This window comes from Lepidochelys olivacea, assembly GCF_965140295.1.
Source record: "Lepidochelys olivacea isolate rLepOli2 genome assembly, chromosome: 2".
NCBI lineage: Eukaryota > Metazoa > Chordata > Testudines > Cheloniidae > Lepidochelys > Lepidochelys olivacea.
In genome coordinates this window covers 196162108-196180533 of record NC_140412.1, presented here as the reverse complement: position 1 = coordinate 196180533, position 18426 = coordinate 196162108, and positions in this window count along the sequence as shown.

The window sequence follows — 18426 nt, the reverse complement described above, 5'->3', positions numbered from 1 at the left end:
GGCGTTTTACAGAATTCATCCCTTGATCTCTGCCAAATTTTTGGATTGTACATTTTCAATTCAGCACCTGCAGAATCAGGCCCTAAATTATTTTATGAAATCCCTAGTGACAAACATGTGCATGATTAGTGGAAAGCCCAGCCTGGCTAAGGAAACATGCATTTGTCCTTCCTTGCAGTCTCTTTCAGCAGTGACATCCCCAGTCAGCTTTGCTGAAAGTGGCAGTCAAGAACCCAGCTGCAATGGTGGTTTTTATGAACAGACTCTCTCCTCTATGAAATGGACTGAGATCACTGCCTTATTTCACATAGGAGACCAAACAACTCTGAGATATTACTGGGCAAGGTCAGCTTTGAACAAGTGATAAGAGCTAGAGCCTAGTATTTATCAGGATTTATATCATGCCACTGCTGAAAGAGATGGCAAGGAAGGAAAATATGCCCCATACTTTATGTGTCAGTAAAGGGAACCTTAACAATAAAGAGGAGCTGTAGGAGCCTGGTCATAGTCCAGGATCCTGTTATGCTAGGCACTGTACAAACAACAAAATAACTTTTAGCTTTATATTTCCAATTCTCTGAACTTTCATGTTACCTTTCAGTTTTTCCAATGGTTATGGTAAAACAGGCTCCTAGTCAAAGGCACTGAATCCCTTATCATTTGATCTGAGATTACATCTTGAGGTATTAAGTAAAGTTGGCACAGCATTGAACATATAGGGCCTAATTATAATACTTGCTGTGGTGCAAAGACTATGCTTTTAAGAATGTTTTTTATCTAACAGTTTAAAACTAATGCAAACAATAACCTGTATGTACACAGTATACATAGGCTGAATACATAATGGCCACATAATTTTTCTAGGTATTTCTAATGTGCCCATGCAGAATTGGGTCAACACAAATGAGTTAAATAAGTCCCAAATACATTTATTTCTTGCATGATACCACTAAATAGCTGTACCTTGCGCTATGCCATTAATATGATGCTTGAAACAATCCATACATTTCTGTTTTTTCCCTGCACATTCCTACTATAAGATGAATTTACTGCCACATTAACATTTATAATAGGTTTGATCCAGCAGTGCTTACACAGGCAAAACTCTAGCTAACATCAGTGCAGGATCAGGCCCTAGCTGGAGTGAATAATACTTCTTGAAAGACAACAGACAGAACACAGCTGAGAGTACATGCAGTTTGCGACAGACATAAATGAAGTTCCTGAAGTTCTCTCCTGCCTTAATCTTGATGATTAAAACAAATGATGTCATATTTGTACACGAGTGTCTTATAACACCACCTGAAAACAAAATAATTTCAACTATATACTGTATAATATCAAATCCTCAATTGGGGGCAGGTTTTTTACTACCAGATGGTTGCTGCTCCAACTGCAGGGGTGTAGAAGTGTGCTGACATCTAGTGGTCATTTGGGTGAATAAGGCATTTATTATGTCTAAGATCTAGCCCAAATATTTAGTAATAAATAATACAAATGGAATAAAAGAATCAGATTGATGAAAGGGAGATTCCCCACCCCCAGTTGTATATAATACATTGTATCATCTGTAGGTTTAAGAAAATTCTAATGATAATTGCTCTTTTTAATATTTCTTTAAACTGGGATTTTCAAAAGCGCAGCTTCCACTGAAGACATTCTGAGCCCTTTGGTAAAATCCATCCTTGGGTATTTATAGAATAGCAGTCACCATGGTATCTAAGCACTGAATAGAAAAATTGCAACAGAGGTAGATAAGAGTAGAGTTCTGATCTGCATTACACCTGTAACTTTGGCTCCAACGGAGTTACTGTGGATTTACTCATCCCTAATATAAATTAGAATCTGGCCCTTAAATTGCTATTTTTCTATAGACAGAGGAAAATTACAGAAATAGTCACTGAAAATATAAGTCAAGTAAATCAGAGTTAATGTAATTGGGGGAAAATGTCTTCATTCATTGAATTATATGAATTTGGCCCATTTGTTATTGTATTTATTTAAAACATGTAAGATAGTCGTATTGATTCTGATGAATCTTTGTGAACATGGTAGACAGATTTACTGAATCTCTAATTAGCACATATTTCTATTTTTGAGCAAGGTCATGTGCATGATCCATCTATGCACAGTATCATTATGACAGGTTTCAGAGTAGCAGCCGTGTTAGTCTGTATCCACAAAAAGAACAGGAGGATTTGTGGCACCTTAGAGACTAACAAATTTATTTGACCATAAGCTTTCATGGGCTACAGCCCACTTCATCGGATGCATAGAATGGAACATATAGTAAGAAGATATATATACATACAGAGAACATGAAAAGGCGGAGTAAGAGGCTAAGTAATTAAGATGAGTTATTATCAGCAGGAGAAAAAAGCTTTTGTAGTGATAATCAAGATGGCCCATTTAGACAGTTGACAAGAAGGTGTGAGGATACTTAACATGGGGAAATAGATTCCATATGTGTAATGACCCAGCCACTCCAAGTCTCTATTCAAACCGAAGTTAATGATATCTAGTTTGCATATTAATTCGAGCTCAGCAGTTTCTTGTTGGAGTCTGTTTTTGAAGCTTTTCTGTTGCAAAATTGCCACCTTTAAATCTGTTACTGAGTGGCCAGAGAGGTTGAAGTGTTCTACCAGTTTTTCAATGTTACGATGCCTGATGTCAGATTTGTGTCAATTTATTCTTTTGCGTAGCAACTGTCCAGTTTGACCAATGTACATGGCAGAGGGGCATTGATGGCACATGATGGCATATATCACATTGGTAGATGTGCAGGTGAATGAGCCCCTGATGGCGTAGCTAATGTGATTGTAGAACACCACCATCAACCTCAGCCTAGACCAATCCAAACAAGCGGTCCATTTCCTGGACACTACAGTGCTAATAAGCGATGGTCACATAAACTCCACCCTATACCGGAAACCTACTGACCGCTATACTTACCTACATGCCTCCAGCTTCTATCCAGGGCACACCACACGATCCATTGTCTACAGCTAAGCTCTAAGATACAACCGCATTTGCTCCAATCCCTCAGATAGAGACAAACACCTACAAGATCTCTATCAAGCATTCTTAAAACTATAGTACCCACCTGCTGAAGTGAAAAAACAGATTGACAGAGCAGAAGAGTACCCAGAAGTCACCTACTACAGGACAGGCCCAACAAAGAAAATAACAGAACGCCACTAGCCATCACCTTCAGCCCCCAACTAAAACCTCTCCAGTGCATCATCAAAGATCTACAACCTGTCCTGAAAAATGATCCCTCACTCTCACAGATCTTGGGAGACAGACCAGTCCTCACTTACAGACAGCCCCCCAACATGAAGCAAATACTCTCCAGCAACCACACACCACACAACAAAAACACTAACCCAGGAACCTGTCCTTGCAACAAAGCCCGATGCCAACTCTGTCCACATATTTATTCAAGTGACACCATCATAGGACCTAATCACATTAGCCATGCCATCAGGGGCTCGTTCACCTGCACATCTACCAATGTGATATATGCCATCATGTGCCAGCAATGCCCCTCTTCCGGTAGGAGAACACCTCAACCTCTCTGGCCACTCAGTAACAGATTTAAAGGTGGCAATTTTGCAACAGAAAAGCTTCAAAAACAGACTCCAACAAGAAACTGCTGAGCTCGAATTAATATGCAAACTAGATACCATTAACTTGGGTTTGAATAGAGACTGGGAGTGGCTGGGTCATTACACATATGGAATCTATTTCCCCATGTTAAGTATCTTCACACCTTCTTGTCAACTGTCTAAATGGGCCATCTTGATTATCACTACAAAAGCTTTTTTCTCCTGCTGATAATAGCTAATCTTAATTAATTAGCCTCTTACTCCACCTTTTCATGTTCTCTGTATTTGTGTGTGTATATATATATACATATATATAATCGTCTTACTATATGTTCCATTCTATGCATCTGATGAAGTGGGCTGTAGCCCACGACAGTATCATTATGGTTGCATGTGTGTGGGTGGGGGGTGACAGGGTAGCTAAGTTCTAGTTTTATCCTCCTGGGAAGAAAGAAAGAAAGAAAGAAAGAAAGAAAGAAAGAAAGAAAGAAAGAAAGAAAGAAAGAAAGAAAGAAAGAAAGATCCCCCTACACACACAAAATAGCCTAGGGAAAATGCACTAAGCCAGGAAACCAAGAGTTCTTTTCTCACAGCTATTGACTGCTGTTTCATTTCTGTGGATTTTAAAACCCTTATTATTGAGAAAGGCCTAGAAGGCAGCCAAGTATCATTCCTCCATTTTACAAATCACATAACAGATTGTACAAGGTCATGTTTGGTAGTAAAACCCAGGTCTATAACATAGCAGACCCAAGTCTTCTATACAGACACACTGCCACTCAGAATGATTGGACTATGGGCTTGACTGTCCTCCGAGAACCAGGAATCGAACCTGGATTCCTGATCACAAGTAATCCAGTGCTGTCTGGCAAACAGTAGTGTAACCTACTGGCCCCTCTCTAATAGTTATTTCACACAGAAGATAGCAGTTACTCTTTTAGCTCAAGCGGTAGCAGTCTGTCCTAGGAGTCAAACTCCCACAGGATTCAAGCCTTGCTGACTAACCATGCAAAGGGTCCCTATGGCTACACGAGATGACATTTGCTTTTCTAGATTTCTCTTTTAAAATCTTGTTGATTTAATTCATGCAACTGGTGCTCCACCTAACACTGATGAGTTGTCTCACATTTTGGTCATTGCTCAGGTTACACATTGGCCACTTTGAAGATAGTAGGAAGGCTTCTCCAAGAGCCCCTGAAGCAAGAGTAAGAACCTAGTTGTGACACACTGTACCTCAAAGTAACACCCTGGAAACCCCATATTCACCATTGTGATAGGATTATGATATGTTTTGTACAATGTGTGCCTTGTGAGGTGTCATTTAAAAAGTCCTGATCTGCTGAACATGAATATCCTGTTGGATTGTATGTACTATCATTGTATGTGACATTATGAGGTATAGATATGTGTGTTACTGAAATATGTTGTGAGGTTGGGAACACTTACAACCAACCTTACAGTTACAACAAAGGAGGCCCAGACAGCCGTTGCTGGCCTGTCAAGAAAAGAATTCACTATCCTAGACACTCCTCAGAAAGGGCACATATTCAATGGAGTCTGCTTGCTCAGTGGGGCCTGCCTGACCCCCACATCATAGCAAGCATCATTTTAGTCAGTGAGAGATGGTACAAAAAGAGAGACAGTGACATCATCACTTGGCCTCTCTCCCTGGCCATCTCAACACCTGGAAGCACATCTGGAAGACAAAGACTTTGAACTGGGGAAGTTTGGTCCCAGGATGGAAGATGGTCCCAACCTCTGTATTGAAGAACTATAACTTGCTTATACCATCTGACAGCATGAGGCACTGCTTGATTCAGATCCTGCTTAGTTTGTAGAATTTATTTTCATTTCTTAAGTAACCAACTTTGATCTCTATGCCTGCTACTTATAATCACTTAAGATCGATCTTTCTGTAGCTCATAAATCTGTTTTATAGTTTACCGAAAACAGTGTTAATTTAATATCTCAGTTCAGATCACAACGACTCATGAATGTCCACGTTCCTATGAAGAAGTGGTGGACTAGGTAAGGAATTCCACTGGCCAAGCTTCCGACCAGTGCAAGATGGTACAGTTCTGGGGTGCGAGACAAGGAAGCTGGGGGGGATTGGCTGGAGCCTCTCTATTGATGGTTCATGAGTGGCTGGGAGATCACTCATGTAACTCAATTGGGTGTGTCCCTGCCTATGGATGGCTGTGTAAGTGCAGTGCCTGTCAGAGGCTTGTAGCTTGACATTAGCATCACAGCATGAGGGACAACCCAGCTTGGTGGGTTCGGAAGGCTCAGCACTCCCACAGTCCAGGTTGAACCGCAGGGACTCTGTCACACTAGTTAATATGTAACCCCCGGGTAGATGGCCCATGGAGTATAATCCTGCAGGGAGCAGGCTAGGAAGAAAGAAGCAGAGATACTTGCCTTGCCTCCCAGGCAGACACCCTGCAGAAAGTAATCCTGTAGGAAGTAGATAAACTCCTGCAGGAGAGCCCAGGTTGGGGGAAAAGGACAGGATTGATATGTTGAACTTGTGTTAAATAGCTTTATTTTTAAGAAATAAAACTGAAGCCCTGAACAAAAGGGACTGAAATCTTGGGGCTGGAGAGTGCTCTTTTGTGCACAAGCCAGTATGCTAGACCATCAGCATGCAGATATTCTCTTACTGTGCATGCACTATTGCCACTAGCTGCTCTGGTAAGCATGATCACCTCCAGAAGAGAATATTAATCATAACCTTTATAGGAGTTTCAGTCTAAGGGTTTTCCCATTCAATTGTCCATTCAGCTGGCATTATAAAAGAAGTCTTTCCACTACATCAACATTCCACACAAAGATGGACTACAAGCCGTCAGGAACAGTATCCCCGATAATGTCACGGCAAACCTGGTGGCTGAACTTTGTGACTTTGTCCTCACCCATAACTATTTCACATTTGGGGACAATGTATATCTTCAAATCAGCGGCGCTGCTATGGTACCCGCATGGCCCCACAGTATGCCAACATTCTTATGGCTGACTTAGAACAACACTTCCTCAGCTCTCGTCCCCTAATGCCCCTACTCTACTTGCGCTACATTGATGACATCTTCGTCATCTGGACCCATGGAAAAGAAGCCCTGGAGGAATTCCACCATGATTTCAACAATTTCCATCCCACCATCAACCTCAGCCTGGACCAGTCCACACAAGAGATCCACTTCCTGGACACTACGGTGCTAATAAGTGATGGTCACATAAACACTACCCTATACCGGAAACCTACTGACTGCTATTCCTACCTACATGCCTCCAGCTTTCATCCCGACCACACCACACGTCTACAGCCAAGCTCTACAATACAACCGCATTTGCCCCAACCCCTCAGATAGAGACAAACACCTACAAGATCTCTATCAAGTGTTCTTACAACTACAATACCCATCTGCTGAAGTGAAGAAACAGATTGATAGAGCCAGAAGAGTACCCAGAATTCACCTACTACAGGACAGGCCCAACAAAGAAAATAACAGAACGCCACTAGCCATCACCTTCAGCCCCCAACTAAAACCTCTCCAACACATCATCAAGGATCTACAACCTATCCTGAAGGATGACCCATCACTCTCACAGATCTTGGGAGACAGGCCAGTCCTTGCTTACAGACAGCCCCCCAACCTGAAGCAAATACTCACCAGCAACCACACACCACACAACAAAAACACTAACCCAGGAACCTATCCTTGCAACAAAGCCCGTTGCCAACTCTGTCCACATCTCTATTCAGGGAACACCATCATAGGGCCTAATCACATCAGCTACACTATCAGAGGCTCGTTCACCTGCACATCTACCAATGTGATATATGCCATCATGTGCCAGCAATGCCCCTCTGCCATGTACATTGGCCAAACTGGACAGTCTCTACGTAAAAGAATAAATGGACACAAATCAGATGTCAAGAATTATAACAGTCAAAAACCAGTCGGAGAACACTTCAATCTCTCTGATCACTCAATTGCAGACCTAAAAGTGGCAATTCTTCAACAAAAAAACTTCAAAAACAGACTCCAACGAGAGTCTGCTGAATTGGAATTAATTTGTAAACTGGATACAATTAACTTAGGCTTGAATAGAGACTGGGAGTGGATGGGTCATTACACAAAGTAAAACTATTTCCCCATGTTTATCCTCCCCCCAACCCCCACTGTTCCTCAGACGTTCTTGTCAACTGCTGCAAATGGTCCACCTTGATTATCACTACAAAAGGTTCCCCCCCGCCCCCCGCTCTCCTGCTGGTAATAGCTCACCTTAAGTGATCACTCTGGTTACAGTGTGTATGGTAACACCCATTGTTTCATGTTCTCTATGTATCTAAATCTCCGCACTGTATTTTCCACTGAATGCATCCGATGAAGTGAGTTGTAGCTCACGAAAGCTTCTGCTCAAATAAATTTGTTAGTCTCTAAGGTGCCACAAGTGCTCCTTTTCTTTTTGCAAATACAGACTAACATGGCTGCTACTCTGAAACTTTTCCACAAGATGTTATTTTTCATGTTTTGCCTCCATGCAAGACATGCTGCAGATTTATTGGTGTTGCAAAGCATAAAGCCATAATTTTCTTTTATTGACCTCGCTGTGGGTAGCCATCATTTTGCAAAAATGCAGATGGTCATCTTATTTTTCCTTAGGGGATGAATGCCACCGCTTTGCTGAGAAAGACAGCAAAGCACTCATTTATAAGAGCAGCAGCGTACAAGTTAATATCTGTGTTAACTGCACACAGAGAGGCAATGTGGGTGAGGTAATAGCTTAACACACTAATTGCATCTAGTTAGTTATTTTGAATACAACCTTTATAACCTGCTGTTCCCACTGAGACTTTAGGACTATACCCTGTCAAGGCAAATTTACATATAGTGTATACTGCCATCCAGACATAATGTTCGTATTGATAGCAAATGAAACAGAGAGGTACAGAACAGAAAATGCTGGCCTTCAGTCCATCCCTAGTCAGACAATTTTATTGCCTTTACTTGAAATATTGCAATTAGATAACTCCATTTATTTTTTGGCTACCTCTTCCCCCTTTTTCTTTTTCCTGTGCTCATTTGTCAGGGGCATCTGTTTTCAGATCAGATCAGATTCTAGCTACACTCTTACTAGAAACCCTTGATCTTCTGGAACCTGTGCACCACCGCCTTAGGGAGTAACTGTATCTCTTTACCTGTTTCATTGCCGGATCTCCACTATACCATCTATGCTGTGGCAGGATATTAGGTGGCACTTGGTATGTGTGGGAGCAGCGAAACAGTTAAAACTAATGGCTGAAATTTTATCCTCTGTGTATGTTTACTTTGAAAATGTAGGGGAAATCACAACTACCTTAGCCATTAACATAAAAACCCAAATTTCACCTTAAACCTATAAATAGCCAGATTTTGCATTGATTGAGCTCCCACAGCTCTGGTTGATTTCAGTGGATATTTAGGATGCAAAAGAATTCAGGATCGGACTCATATGAAATCCTTCATATAGGTGCAATCAGTTATTAGAACAGAAGTGAGGATCAAATGATAAAGTATATATATTGGGGAAGCCTAACAAAACTTTAGGGCAGCCTGAAAGTTTAATGCACTGGTGTTTTTCCTGTACAATAGAAACACATACCGTACCTATCTGTGCAATGCTTTGGTGTAGTATTGTTATATATTCTGAGCCAACTATTGTCTTAGCCATTGGCTCATGTTACTGTGGAGACCCACCACCCTGACATAGATCTGGGTGGGATTGGGTCCCAGGAAGCAAAATCCCACCCAGATCACACCAGCATGCAAAGGCAGCGCAATCCCTTCTGTAATACTGTGCACTCCCCTCCTCGCACATTGTAAACAAATCCCTTTTGATCGCTCTTAAAGTAAAAACAGAGCTGCTTTCATATCAAATTAATTTAGTTTCTATAGGAATCCTATTGGAGGTCTATGTACTGTACAAGAAAGTTGTACTGGTATAACTCTAATCGATTTTTAAACTGATGTAGTTAAACTGTTTCAAAAAGCTGTTTGGTCACTGATTTCAGTATAAGAGTGGCTTACTGTGGTTTAGTTAAACCTGCTCCTAAGTGACTGAAGCTAAACTGAAATAATCCTTTCTACACAGAAATCAGAGTATCCCTACAGCTTTTCGCACCAGTTTAACTATATCTATTTAAAGGCATATTTTAACTTAAGATGGTGCTACTTCCCCAATTTAGACATGCCCTAAGGTTTAGTCAAAGAAGAGAAGGCTGAAAACAATGTAGTAATCTGCTGAGAGTAAGGGCAGGCTTATTCTTCCAATTCACTTCTCCTCGCTAAAAGGGTCCCTTTGCAGCTAAAAAATAAACAAAACTACCCGTATTGTTATCAGTTCAATATACCTATTTTTCATTCCAGGAACTTACCTGCACTCCCTGATTAAAGACAGGTGATAACTACGGGGGCTATGGAGTACTGTAGGCCAGTAACCAAACATAAAAGAAAGATACATCTTAAAGATAATGGCCTCAGACCTGATCTGCACTTCTTGAGTGCTGTGTGCTAACTCTTGCAATTTTATTGTGAGATTCATGATATTCAGCGTTTTTCTTGAAGCCCCAGCTCCTGGAGTCAGGCGAATACATGAGAATCTCAGCTTGCTTGCTTGCTCTTTTTAAGCAAGTTTCTGGCTCTCATAGTTGCTGAGTAAAGGTTGGAAATGTGAAACCTAGTGTCTCAAAAACCAGATGATAAATCAAAAATTATTGTTTGTAAAGTCTGGTGATTTTTAAGACAATTTCATGATTGTTTTGCGGCCTGACTCCTGACTTTGGAATGTTCTGGTTTGACAGTATTGTGAGTGATAGAGTTCGGGTTAGAGGGGAGAGGGGAACAAAATGTAGTCTAAAGCTTCCATTGTCCTTCCCAAATTCAGGAGCTGCTCTTATGGAAGCTGCCTACAGGCACATCAATAGGCCAGTCCACCCAATGCAGACTAGGTGAAGTGCAGAGCACTCTGGAATACAATATTTAAGACTAAGACTAAATTTAGGGATAAGGTGAGCTGTGCCCTGCTCAGTGCACTTAACACATTCAGTAAAAACCATCATCCAAATTCTGCCAATGCCTCATTTTAGTGTTTCCTCTTCAATCAGGAGTAAGTTATAAGGCTTAAGAATTCATCTCACCAATTATGAATCTAATCTGCATAATGAATATAATATAGTCTTAATTGCACAAAACATGAATATCATTTGTCATAATGATGAGGTAGTCATGTTGCCCTTTCAATTTGTCTAAATGTTCATGTATACATTAGAATTTAGCAGTTTAGTTTTACTCACACAACATCCCTTGATTACCTTACTGTACCATATATTGCAACTTCTTATTAAGATATCAAATCTATGCAAAGTACATCTGCTTGGTGTATAATTTATTAATATGCTTTGATGCCTCCAGTTTGATAATGATTGTAACTCAGAGTGTCCATGGAGAGGAAGCACATAAAGTATTTCGCAAAAAGAAAAGGAGTACTTGTGGCACCTTAGAGACTAACCAATTTATTAGAGCATAAGCTTTCGTGAGCTACAGCTCACTTCCTCAGATGCATATCGTGGAAACTGCAGCAGGCTTTATATATACACAGAGAATATGAAACAATACCTACTCCCATCCCACTGTCCTGCTGGTAATAGCTTATCTAAAGTGATCATCAGGTGGGCCATTTCCAGCACAAATCCAGGTTTTCTCACCCTCCACCCCCCCACACAAATTCACTCTCCTGCTGGTGATAGCCCATCCAAAGTGACAACTCTTTACACAATGTGCATGACAATCAAGTTGGGCTATTTCCTGCACAAATCCAGGTTTTCTCACATCCCCCCCACCCCCATACACACACAAACTCACTCTCCTGCTGGTAATAGCTCATCCAAACTGACCACTCTTCAAGTTTAAATCCAAGTTAAACCAGAACATCTGGGGGGGGAGGGTGTAGGAAAAAACAAGAGGAAACAGGCTACCTTGCATAATGACTTAGCCACTCCCAGTCTCTATTTAAGCCTAAATTAATAGTATCCAATTTGCAAATGAATTCCAATTCAGCAGTTTCTCGCTGGAGTCTGGATTTGAAGTTTTTTTGTTTTAAGATAGCGACCTTCATGTCTGTGATTGCGTGACCAGAGAGATTGAAGTGTTCTCCGACTGGTTTATGAATGTTATAATTCTTGACATCTGATTTGTGTCCATTTATTCTTTTACGTAGAGACTGTCCAGTTTGACCAATGTACATGGCAGAGGGGCATTGCTGGCACATGATGGCATATATCACATTGGTGGATGTGCAGGTGAACGAGCCTCTGATAGTGTGGCTGATGTTATTGGGCCCTGTGATGGTGTCCCCTGAATAGATATGTGGGCACAATTGGCAACGGGCTTTGTTGCAAGGATAAGTTCCTGGGTTAGTGGTTCTGTTGTGTGGTATGTGGTTGTTGGTGAGTATTTGCTTCAGGTTGCGGGGCTGTCTGTAGGCAAGGACTGGCCTGTCTCCCAAGATTTGTGAGAGTGTTGGGTCATCCTTTAGGATAGGTTGTAGATCCTTAATAATGCGTTGGAGGGGTTTTAGTTGGGGGCTGAAGGTGACGGCTAGCGGCGTTCTGTTATTTTCTTTGTTAGGCCTGTCCTGTAGTAGGTAACTTCTGGGAACTCTTCTGGCTCTATCAATCTGTTTCTTTACTTCTGCAGGTGGGTATTGTAGTTGTAAGAAAGCTTGACAGAGATCTTGTAGGTGTTTGTCTCTGTCTGAGGGGTTGGAGCAAATGCGGTTGTATCGCAGAGCTTGGCTGTAGACGATGGATCGTGTGGTGTGGTCAGGGTGAAAGCTGGAGGCATGCAGGTAGGAATAGCGGTCAGTAGGTTTCCGGTATAGGGTGGTGTTTATGTCACCATTGTTTATTAGCACTGTAGTGTCCAGGAAGTGGATCTCTTGTGTGGACTGGACCAGGCTGAGGTTGGTGGTGGGATGGAAATTGTTGAAATCATGGTGGAATTCCTCAAGGGCTTCTTTTCCATGGGTCCAGATGATGAAGATGTCATCAATATAGCGCAAGTAGAGTAGGGGCTTTAGGGGACGAGAGCTGAGGAAGCGTTGTTCTAAATCAGCCATAAAAATGTTGGCATACTGTGGGGCCATGCGGGTACCCATAGCAGTGCCGCTGATCTGAAGGTATACATTGTCCCCAAATGTGAAGTAGTTATGGGTAAGGACAAAGTCACAAAGTTCAGCTACCAGGTTAGCCGTGACAGTATCGGGGATAGTGTTCTTGACGGCTTGTAGTCCATCTTTGTGTGGAATGTTGGTGTAGAGGGCTTTTACATCCATAGTGGCCAGGATGGTGTTATCAGGAAGATCACCGATGGATTGAAGTTTCCTCAGGAAGTCAGTGGTGTCTCGAAGGTAGCTGGGAGTGCTGGTAGCGTAGGGCCTGAGGAGGGAGTCTACATAGCCAGACAATCCTGCTGTCAGGGTGCCAATGCCTGAGATGATGGGGCGCCCAGGATTTCCAGGTTTATGGATCTTGGGTAGTAGATAGAATATCCCAGGTCGGGGTTCCAGGGGTGTGTCTGTGCGGATTTGATCTTGTGCTTTTTCAGGAAGTTTCTTGAGCAAATGCTGTAGTTGCTTTTGGTAACTCTCAGTGGGATCAGAGGGTAATGGCTTGTAGAAACTCGTGTTGGAGAGCTGCCAAGCTGTTCTATCTTGGGGCCTCTCCTTCTGCCCCTCCACCCCCACGAACATGATACAGTTCTGTGGTGACCTAGAATCCTATTTTCGACGTCTCCAACTCAAGGAATATTTCCAAAATACCTCTGAACAGCATACTAATCCACAGAGTTCTCCCTACCAACACTACAGAAAGAGGGATTCTAGGTGGACTCCTCCTGAAGGTTGAAACAGCAGACTGGACTTCTACATAGAGTGCTTCCGCCAACGTGCACGGGCTGAAATTGTGGAAAAGCAGCATCACTTGCCCCATAACCTCAGCCATGCGGAACGCAATGCCATCCACAGCCTCAGAAACAACTCTGACATCATAATCAAAAAGGCTGATAAAGGAGGTGCTGTTGTCATCATGAATAGGTCGGAATATGAACAAGAGGCTGCTCGGCAGCTCTCCAACACGAGTTTCTACAAGCCATTACCCTCTGATCCCACTGAGAGTTACCAAAAGCAACTACAGCATTTGCTCAAGAAACTTCCTGAAAAAGCACAAGATCAAATCCGCACAGACACACCCCTGGAACCCCGACCTGGGATATTCTATCTACTACCCAAGATCCATAAACCTGGAAATCCTGGGCGCCCCATCATCTCAGGCATTGGCACCCTGACAGCAGGATTGTCTGGCTATGTAGACTCCCTCCTCAGGCCCTACGCTACCAGCACTCCCAGCTACCTTCGAGACACCACTGACTTCCTGAGGAAACTTCAATCCATCGGTGATCTTCCTGATAACACCATCCTGGCCACTATGGATGTAAAAGCCCTCTACACCAACATTCCACACAAAGATGGACTACAAGCCGTCAAGAACACTATCCCCGATACTGTCACGGCTAACCTGGTAGCTGAACTTTGTGACTTTGTCCTTACCCATAACTACTTCACATTTGGGGACAATGTATACCTTCAGATCAGCGGCACTGCTATGGGTACCCGCATGGCCCCACAGTATGCCAACATTTTTATGGCTGATTTAGAACAACGCTTCCTCAGCTCTCGTCCCCTAAAGCCCCTACTCTACTTGCGCTATATTGATGACATCTTCATCATCTGGACCCATGGAAAAGAAGCCCTTGAGGAATTCCACCATGATTTCAACAATTTCCATCCCACCACCAACCTCAGCCTGGTCCAGTCCACACAAGAGATCCACTTCCTGGACACTACAGTGCTAATAAACAATGGTGACATAAACACCACCCTATACCGGAAACCTACTGACCGCTATTCCTACCTGCATGCCTCCAGCTTTCACCCTGACCACACCACACGATCCATCGTCTACAGCCAAGCTCTGCGATACAACCGCATTTGCTCCAACCCCTCAGACAGAGACAAACACCTACAAGATCTCTGTCAAGCTTTCTTACAACTACAATACCCACCTGCAGAAGTAAAGAAACAGATTGATAGAGCCAGAAGAGTTCCCAGAAGTTACCTACTACAGGACAGGCCTAACAAAGAAAATAACAGAACGCCGCTAGCCGTCACCTTCAGCCCCCAACTAAAACCCCTCCAACGCATTATTAAGGATCTACAACCTATCCTAAAGGATGACCCAACACTCTCACAAATCTTGGGAGACAGGCCAGTCCTTGCCTACAGACAGCCCCGCAACCTGAAGCAAATACTCACCAACAACCACATACCACACAACAGAACCACTAACCCAGGAACTTATCCTTGCAACAAAGCCCGTTGCCAATTGTGCCCACATATCTATTCAGGGGACACCATCACAGGGCCCAATAACATCAGCCACACTATCAGAGGCTCGTTCACCTGCACATCCACCAATGTGATATATGCCATCATGTGCCAGCAATGCCCCTCTGCCATGTACATTGGTCAAACTGGACAGTCTCTACGTAAAAGAATAAATGGACACAAATCAGATGTCAAGAATTATAACATTCATAAACCAGTCGGAGAACACTTCAATCTCTCTGGTCACGCAATCACAGACATGAAGGTCGCTATCTTAAAACAAAAAAACTTCAAATCCAGACTCCAGCGAGAAACTGCTGAATTGGAATTCATTTGCAAATTGGATACTATTAATTTAGGCTTAAATAGAGACTGGGAGTGGCTAAGTCATTATGCAAGGTAGCCTGTTTCCTCTTGTTTTTTCCTACACCCCCCCCCCCCAGATGTTCTGGTTTAACTTGGATTTAAACTTGAAGAGTGGTCAGTTTGGATGAGCTATTACCAGCAGGAGAGTGAGTTTGTGTGTGTATGGGGGTGGGGGGATGTGAGAAAACCTGGATTTGTGCAGGAAATAGCCCAACTTGATTGTCATGCACATTGTGTAAAGAGTTGTCACTTTGGATGGGCTATCACCAGCAGGAGAGTGAATTTGTGGGGGGGGGTGGAGGGTGAGAAAACCTGGATTTGTGCTGGAAATGGCCCACCTGATGATCACTTTAGATAAGCTATTACCAGCAGGACAGTGGGATGAGAGTAGGTATTGTTTCATATTCTCTGTGTATATATAAAGCCTGCTGCAGTTTCCACGATATGCATCTGAGGAAGTGAGCTGTAGCTCACGAAAGCTTATGCTTTAATAAATTGGTTAGTCTCTAAGGTGCCACAAGTACTCCTTTTCTTTTTGCGAATACAGACTAACACGGCTGTTACTCTGAAACCTGTCATAAAGTATTTCTAATCTCAGTTGTACACTGGAAGAAGCAACAGAGAGATGGGGGGAAGGAAACTTGGAAAACTAACCACGGAATACTCTCCCTGCAGGCTGAGATCAAGTCAGGAAATCGCTGGGTAGGTACAGCAAACTCATGAAGTTGACCTTCATTGCACTGTTATAAAGTTCAGAAAGTTCCATTCTATCTGTGATGCTTTCTCAGGGTGCCCGGGACTGAGAGCCACCTTGTTACCCCCTGCCTCCATTCAAGAGAGACTTGCTGGTGCTAAACAAGGTGTCAGCTTCCTGACTCCACCAGCCTGTTAGCCATCCAAGCAATGTCCTCAGGGCTATGCCCATCCTTAAGTTGCCTTGCAGATTAACAGTAGGTGCACCCCAATCCCAGGGACTCTTTGAACCGTTCCCCTGTAGCATCCAGCTCTTAACCACCGGACAATCACAAAAATTACCAGGGTTCACTAAACCCTTGGGGACAATACACACAAAGTTTGTTTGATTCAACTGAGAATCAGTTCCTATAACACCACAGCACTGAGATATTATAGTGAAAAGAATCATAAGTTTATTATCAAAAGCTTAGATTTAAGAGATAGTAAGGATAATGGAAACTGAAATGGCTACATTTGAAACAAAATCATAAAATGCAAACCTGGTTTATCAATGGTTACTTTGCCTATATAATAAAGTAGATTTTCCCCCAAAGCTCAGTCTTTTGCAGAGCTAGCTGATTTCAGACAAACCAGGATCCAAGCATTAATGGAGCCCCCCGTCCACCAGGAGTTTTCCTCAGTGAATGGATAGCAAAATGTCTCCTTGCATTTTTTATATTCTTCAAAGTTCATTTTTGCCCCACAGACAGGCTTAGTCTTCCCATCCCCCTGTTGACTTTGTATGCAAATGGCTCTTCCATTGTATTGGCTTACAGTGCTTAATTTATATTTGACAAAGAGATACACAACTTGTCTCCTGTCTGGATGAAACCTATTTGTCAGCTCTGCCATAGACACAGACTTTAAAACATATTTTCAGTATATATACATAGCTCCTTAAATATCCATCCATACATACATCCTCACAATGATTATGAGGATCAGTACGACAAAAGCTTTTATTAGAGACCTCACGTGACAACATTTCTATGCTATGTGTAGCGAGTTTCTCTTACAGAACAGTGAACCCTTTGCCAGCTGGTAGCAATGGGCCTCTGTCTCACACCATCCATAACACATTTTGTTAGGATTATTTCCTACGGTTTGAAACACAGGAGGGACCAGGAAGAGGTAACTGGCCTGGACCCTGTGAGTCAAAAGTTGAGAGAGGGAGAAGATACAGACATTATGTACTGCCCTTGCGATCCGTGTACTTCCAGTTGCTGATGTGGTATAAACCTTTGACTTGTTGCCAATGCTTTGTGTTGCAAGATCACCTACTTAGTGTCAATACAGTGCTTATGTACAAAGTGCTATGAAAACGCTTGTTTGTAGCAACAGATCCTATAAAAAATTCAAATAAGCATGTGTTTATATCACTTGGTGAGATAATTATCCAGTCAGTTATAAAAATACAACCACAATCATCTCCAGCCACAAAATTGCAACTTCAGTTATTTGTGAGTGCAAAATTGGTGGCCAAATTGAGGCCACTGAGGAAATGATTACCTTAATATCTATTTTAGCATGTTGGTTTCTTATTTTATTCATGGGAAGCCTAAATGGGGAAGAGAGCAGGAAAAGTTCAGCTTCTGAATTCCTCCAAAGATACTGATGGAGGAGAGTATCATCAGCATAATACTGATCAGAAATACAACGTTAACTCTGCCTAGCTGATCCCAGTAAATGTTGATTGTCATGGTGTTACTGTAGCTCAATAATCATTCCAGCGGAAGGCAGCTTACATTGTGTGATACGCAGTGTCCTGGGAGAAAACTTGTCACTCTTGGCTCAAGCTTACATTACTAGTAGGAGTTGATGAATCTTAGTGAGCCTGACAGCCTTCTTTTGAAAACAAATTTCTTACTGCTGGAAAAATGGTGTTACGTGCAGAGTATGAGAGAGTGATAAGAATCCCTTTCTTTGGCTGCTCTGCTTTTTTCAGCTCCTTCTAAAACCTTCTCCCAAGAGAAAAATGGACTAAAGCATGGATGATGCATTTATATTTACCAGATGCCCTTATCCCAAATATAAATGTAGTCCCTTTCAGTTTCCTAAATGGTGCAAAAACAAAAAAACACACCACACCCGTATGGACACGTCTCCAAATATTTTTTTGACTTTTAAAGATTAGATGAGTTTTCTTATACAGTAGAAAGTCACTCTTTTTGCTTTGGACTAGACTGCAATTCAGACACAGCCCTGCACTGGGGATGGTTCAGAGCTGTGCTAACAG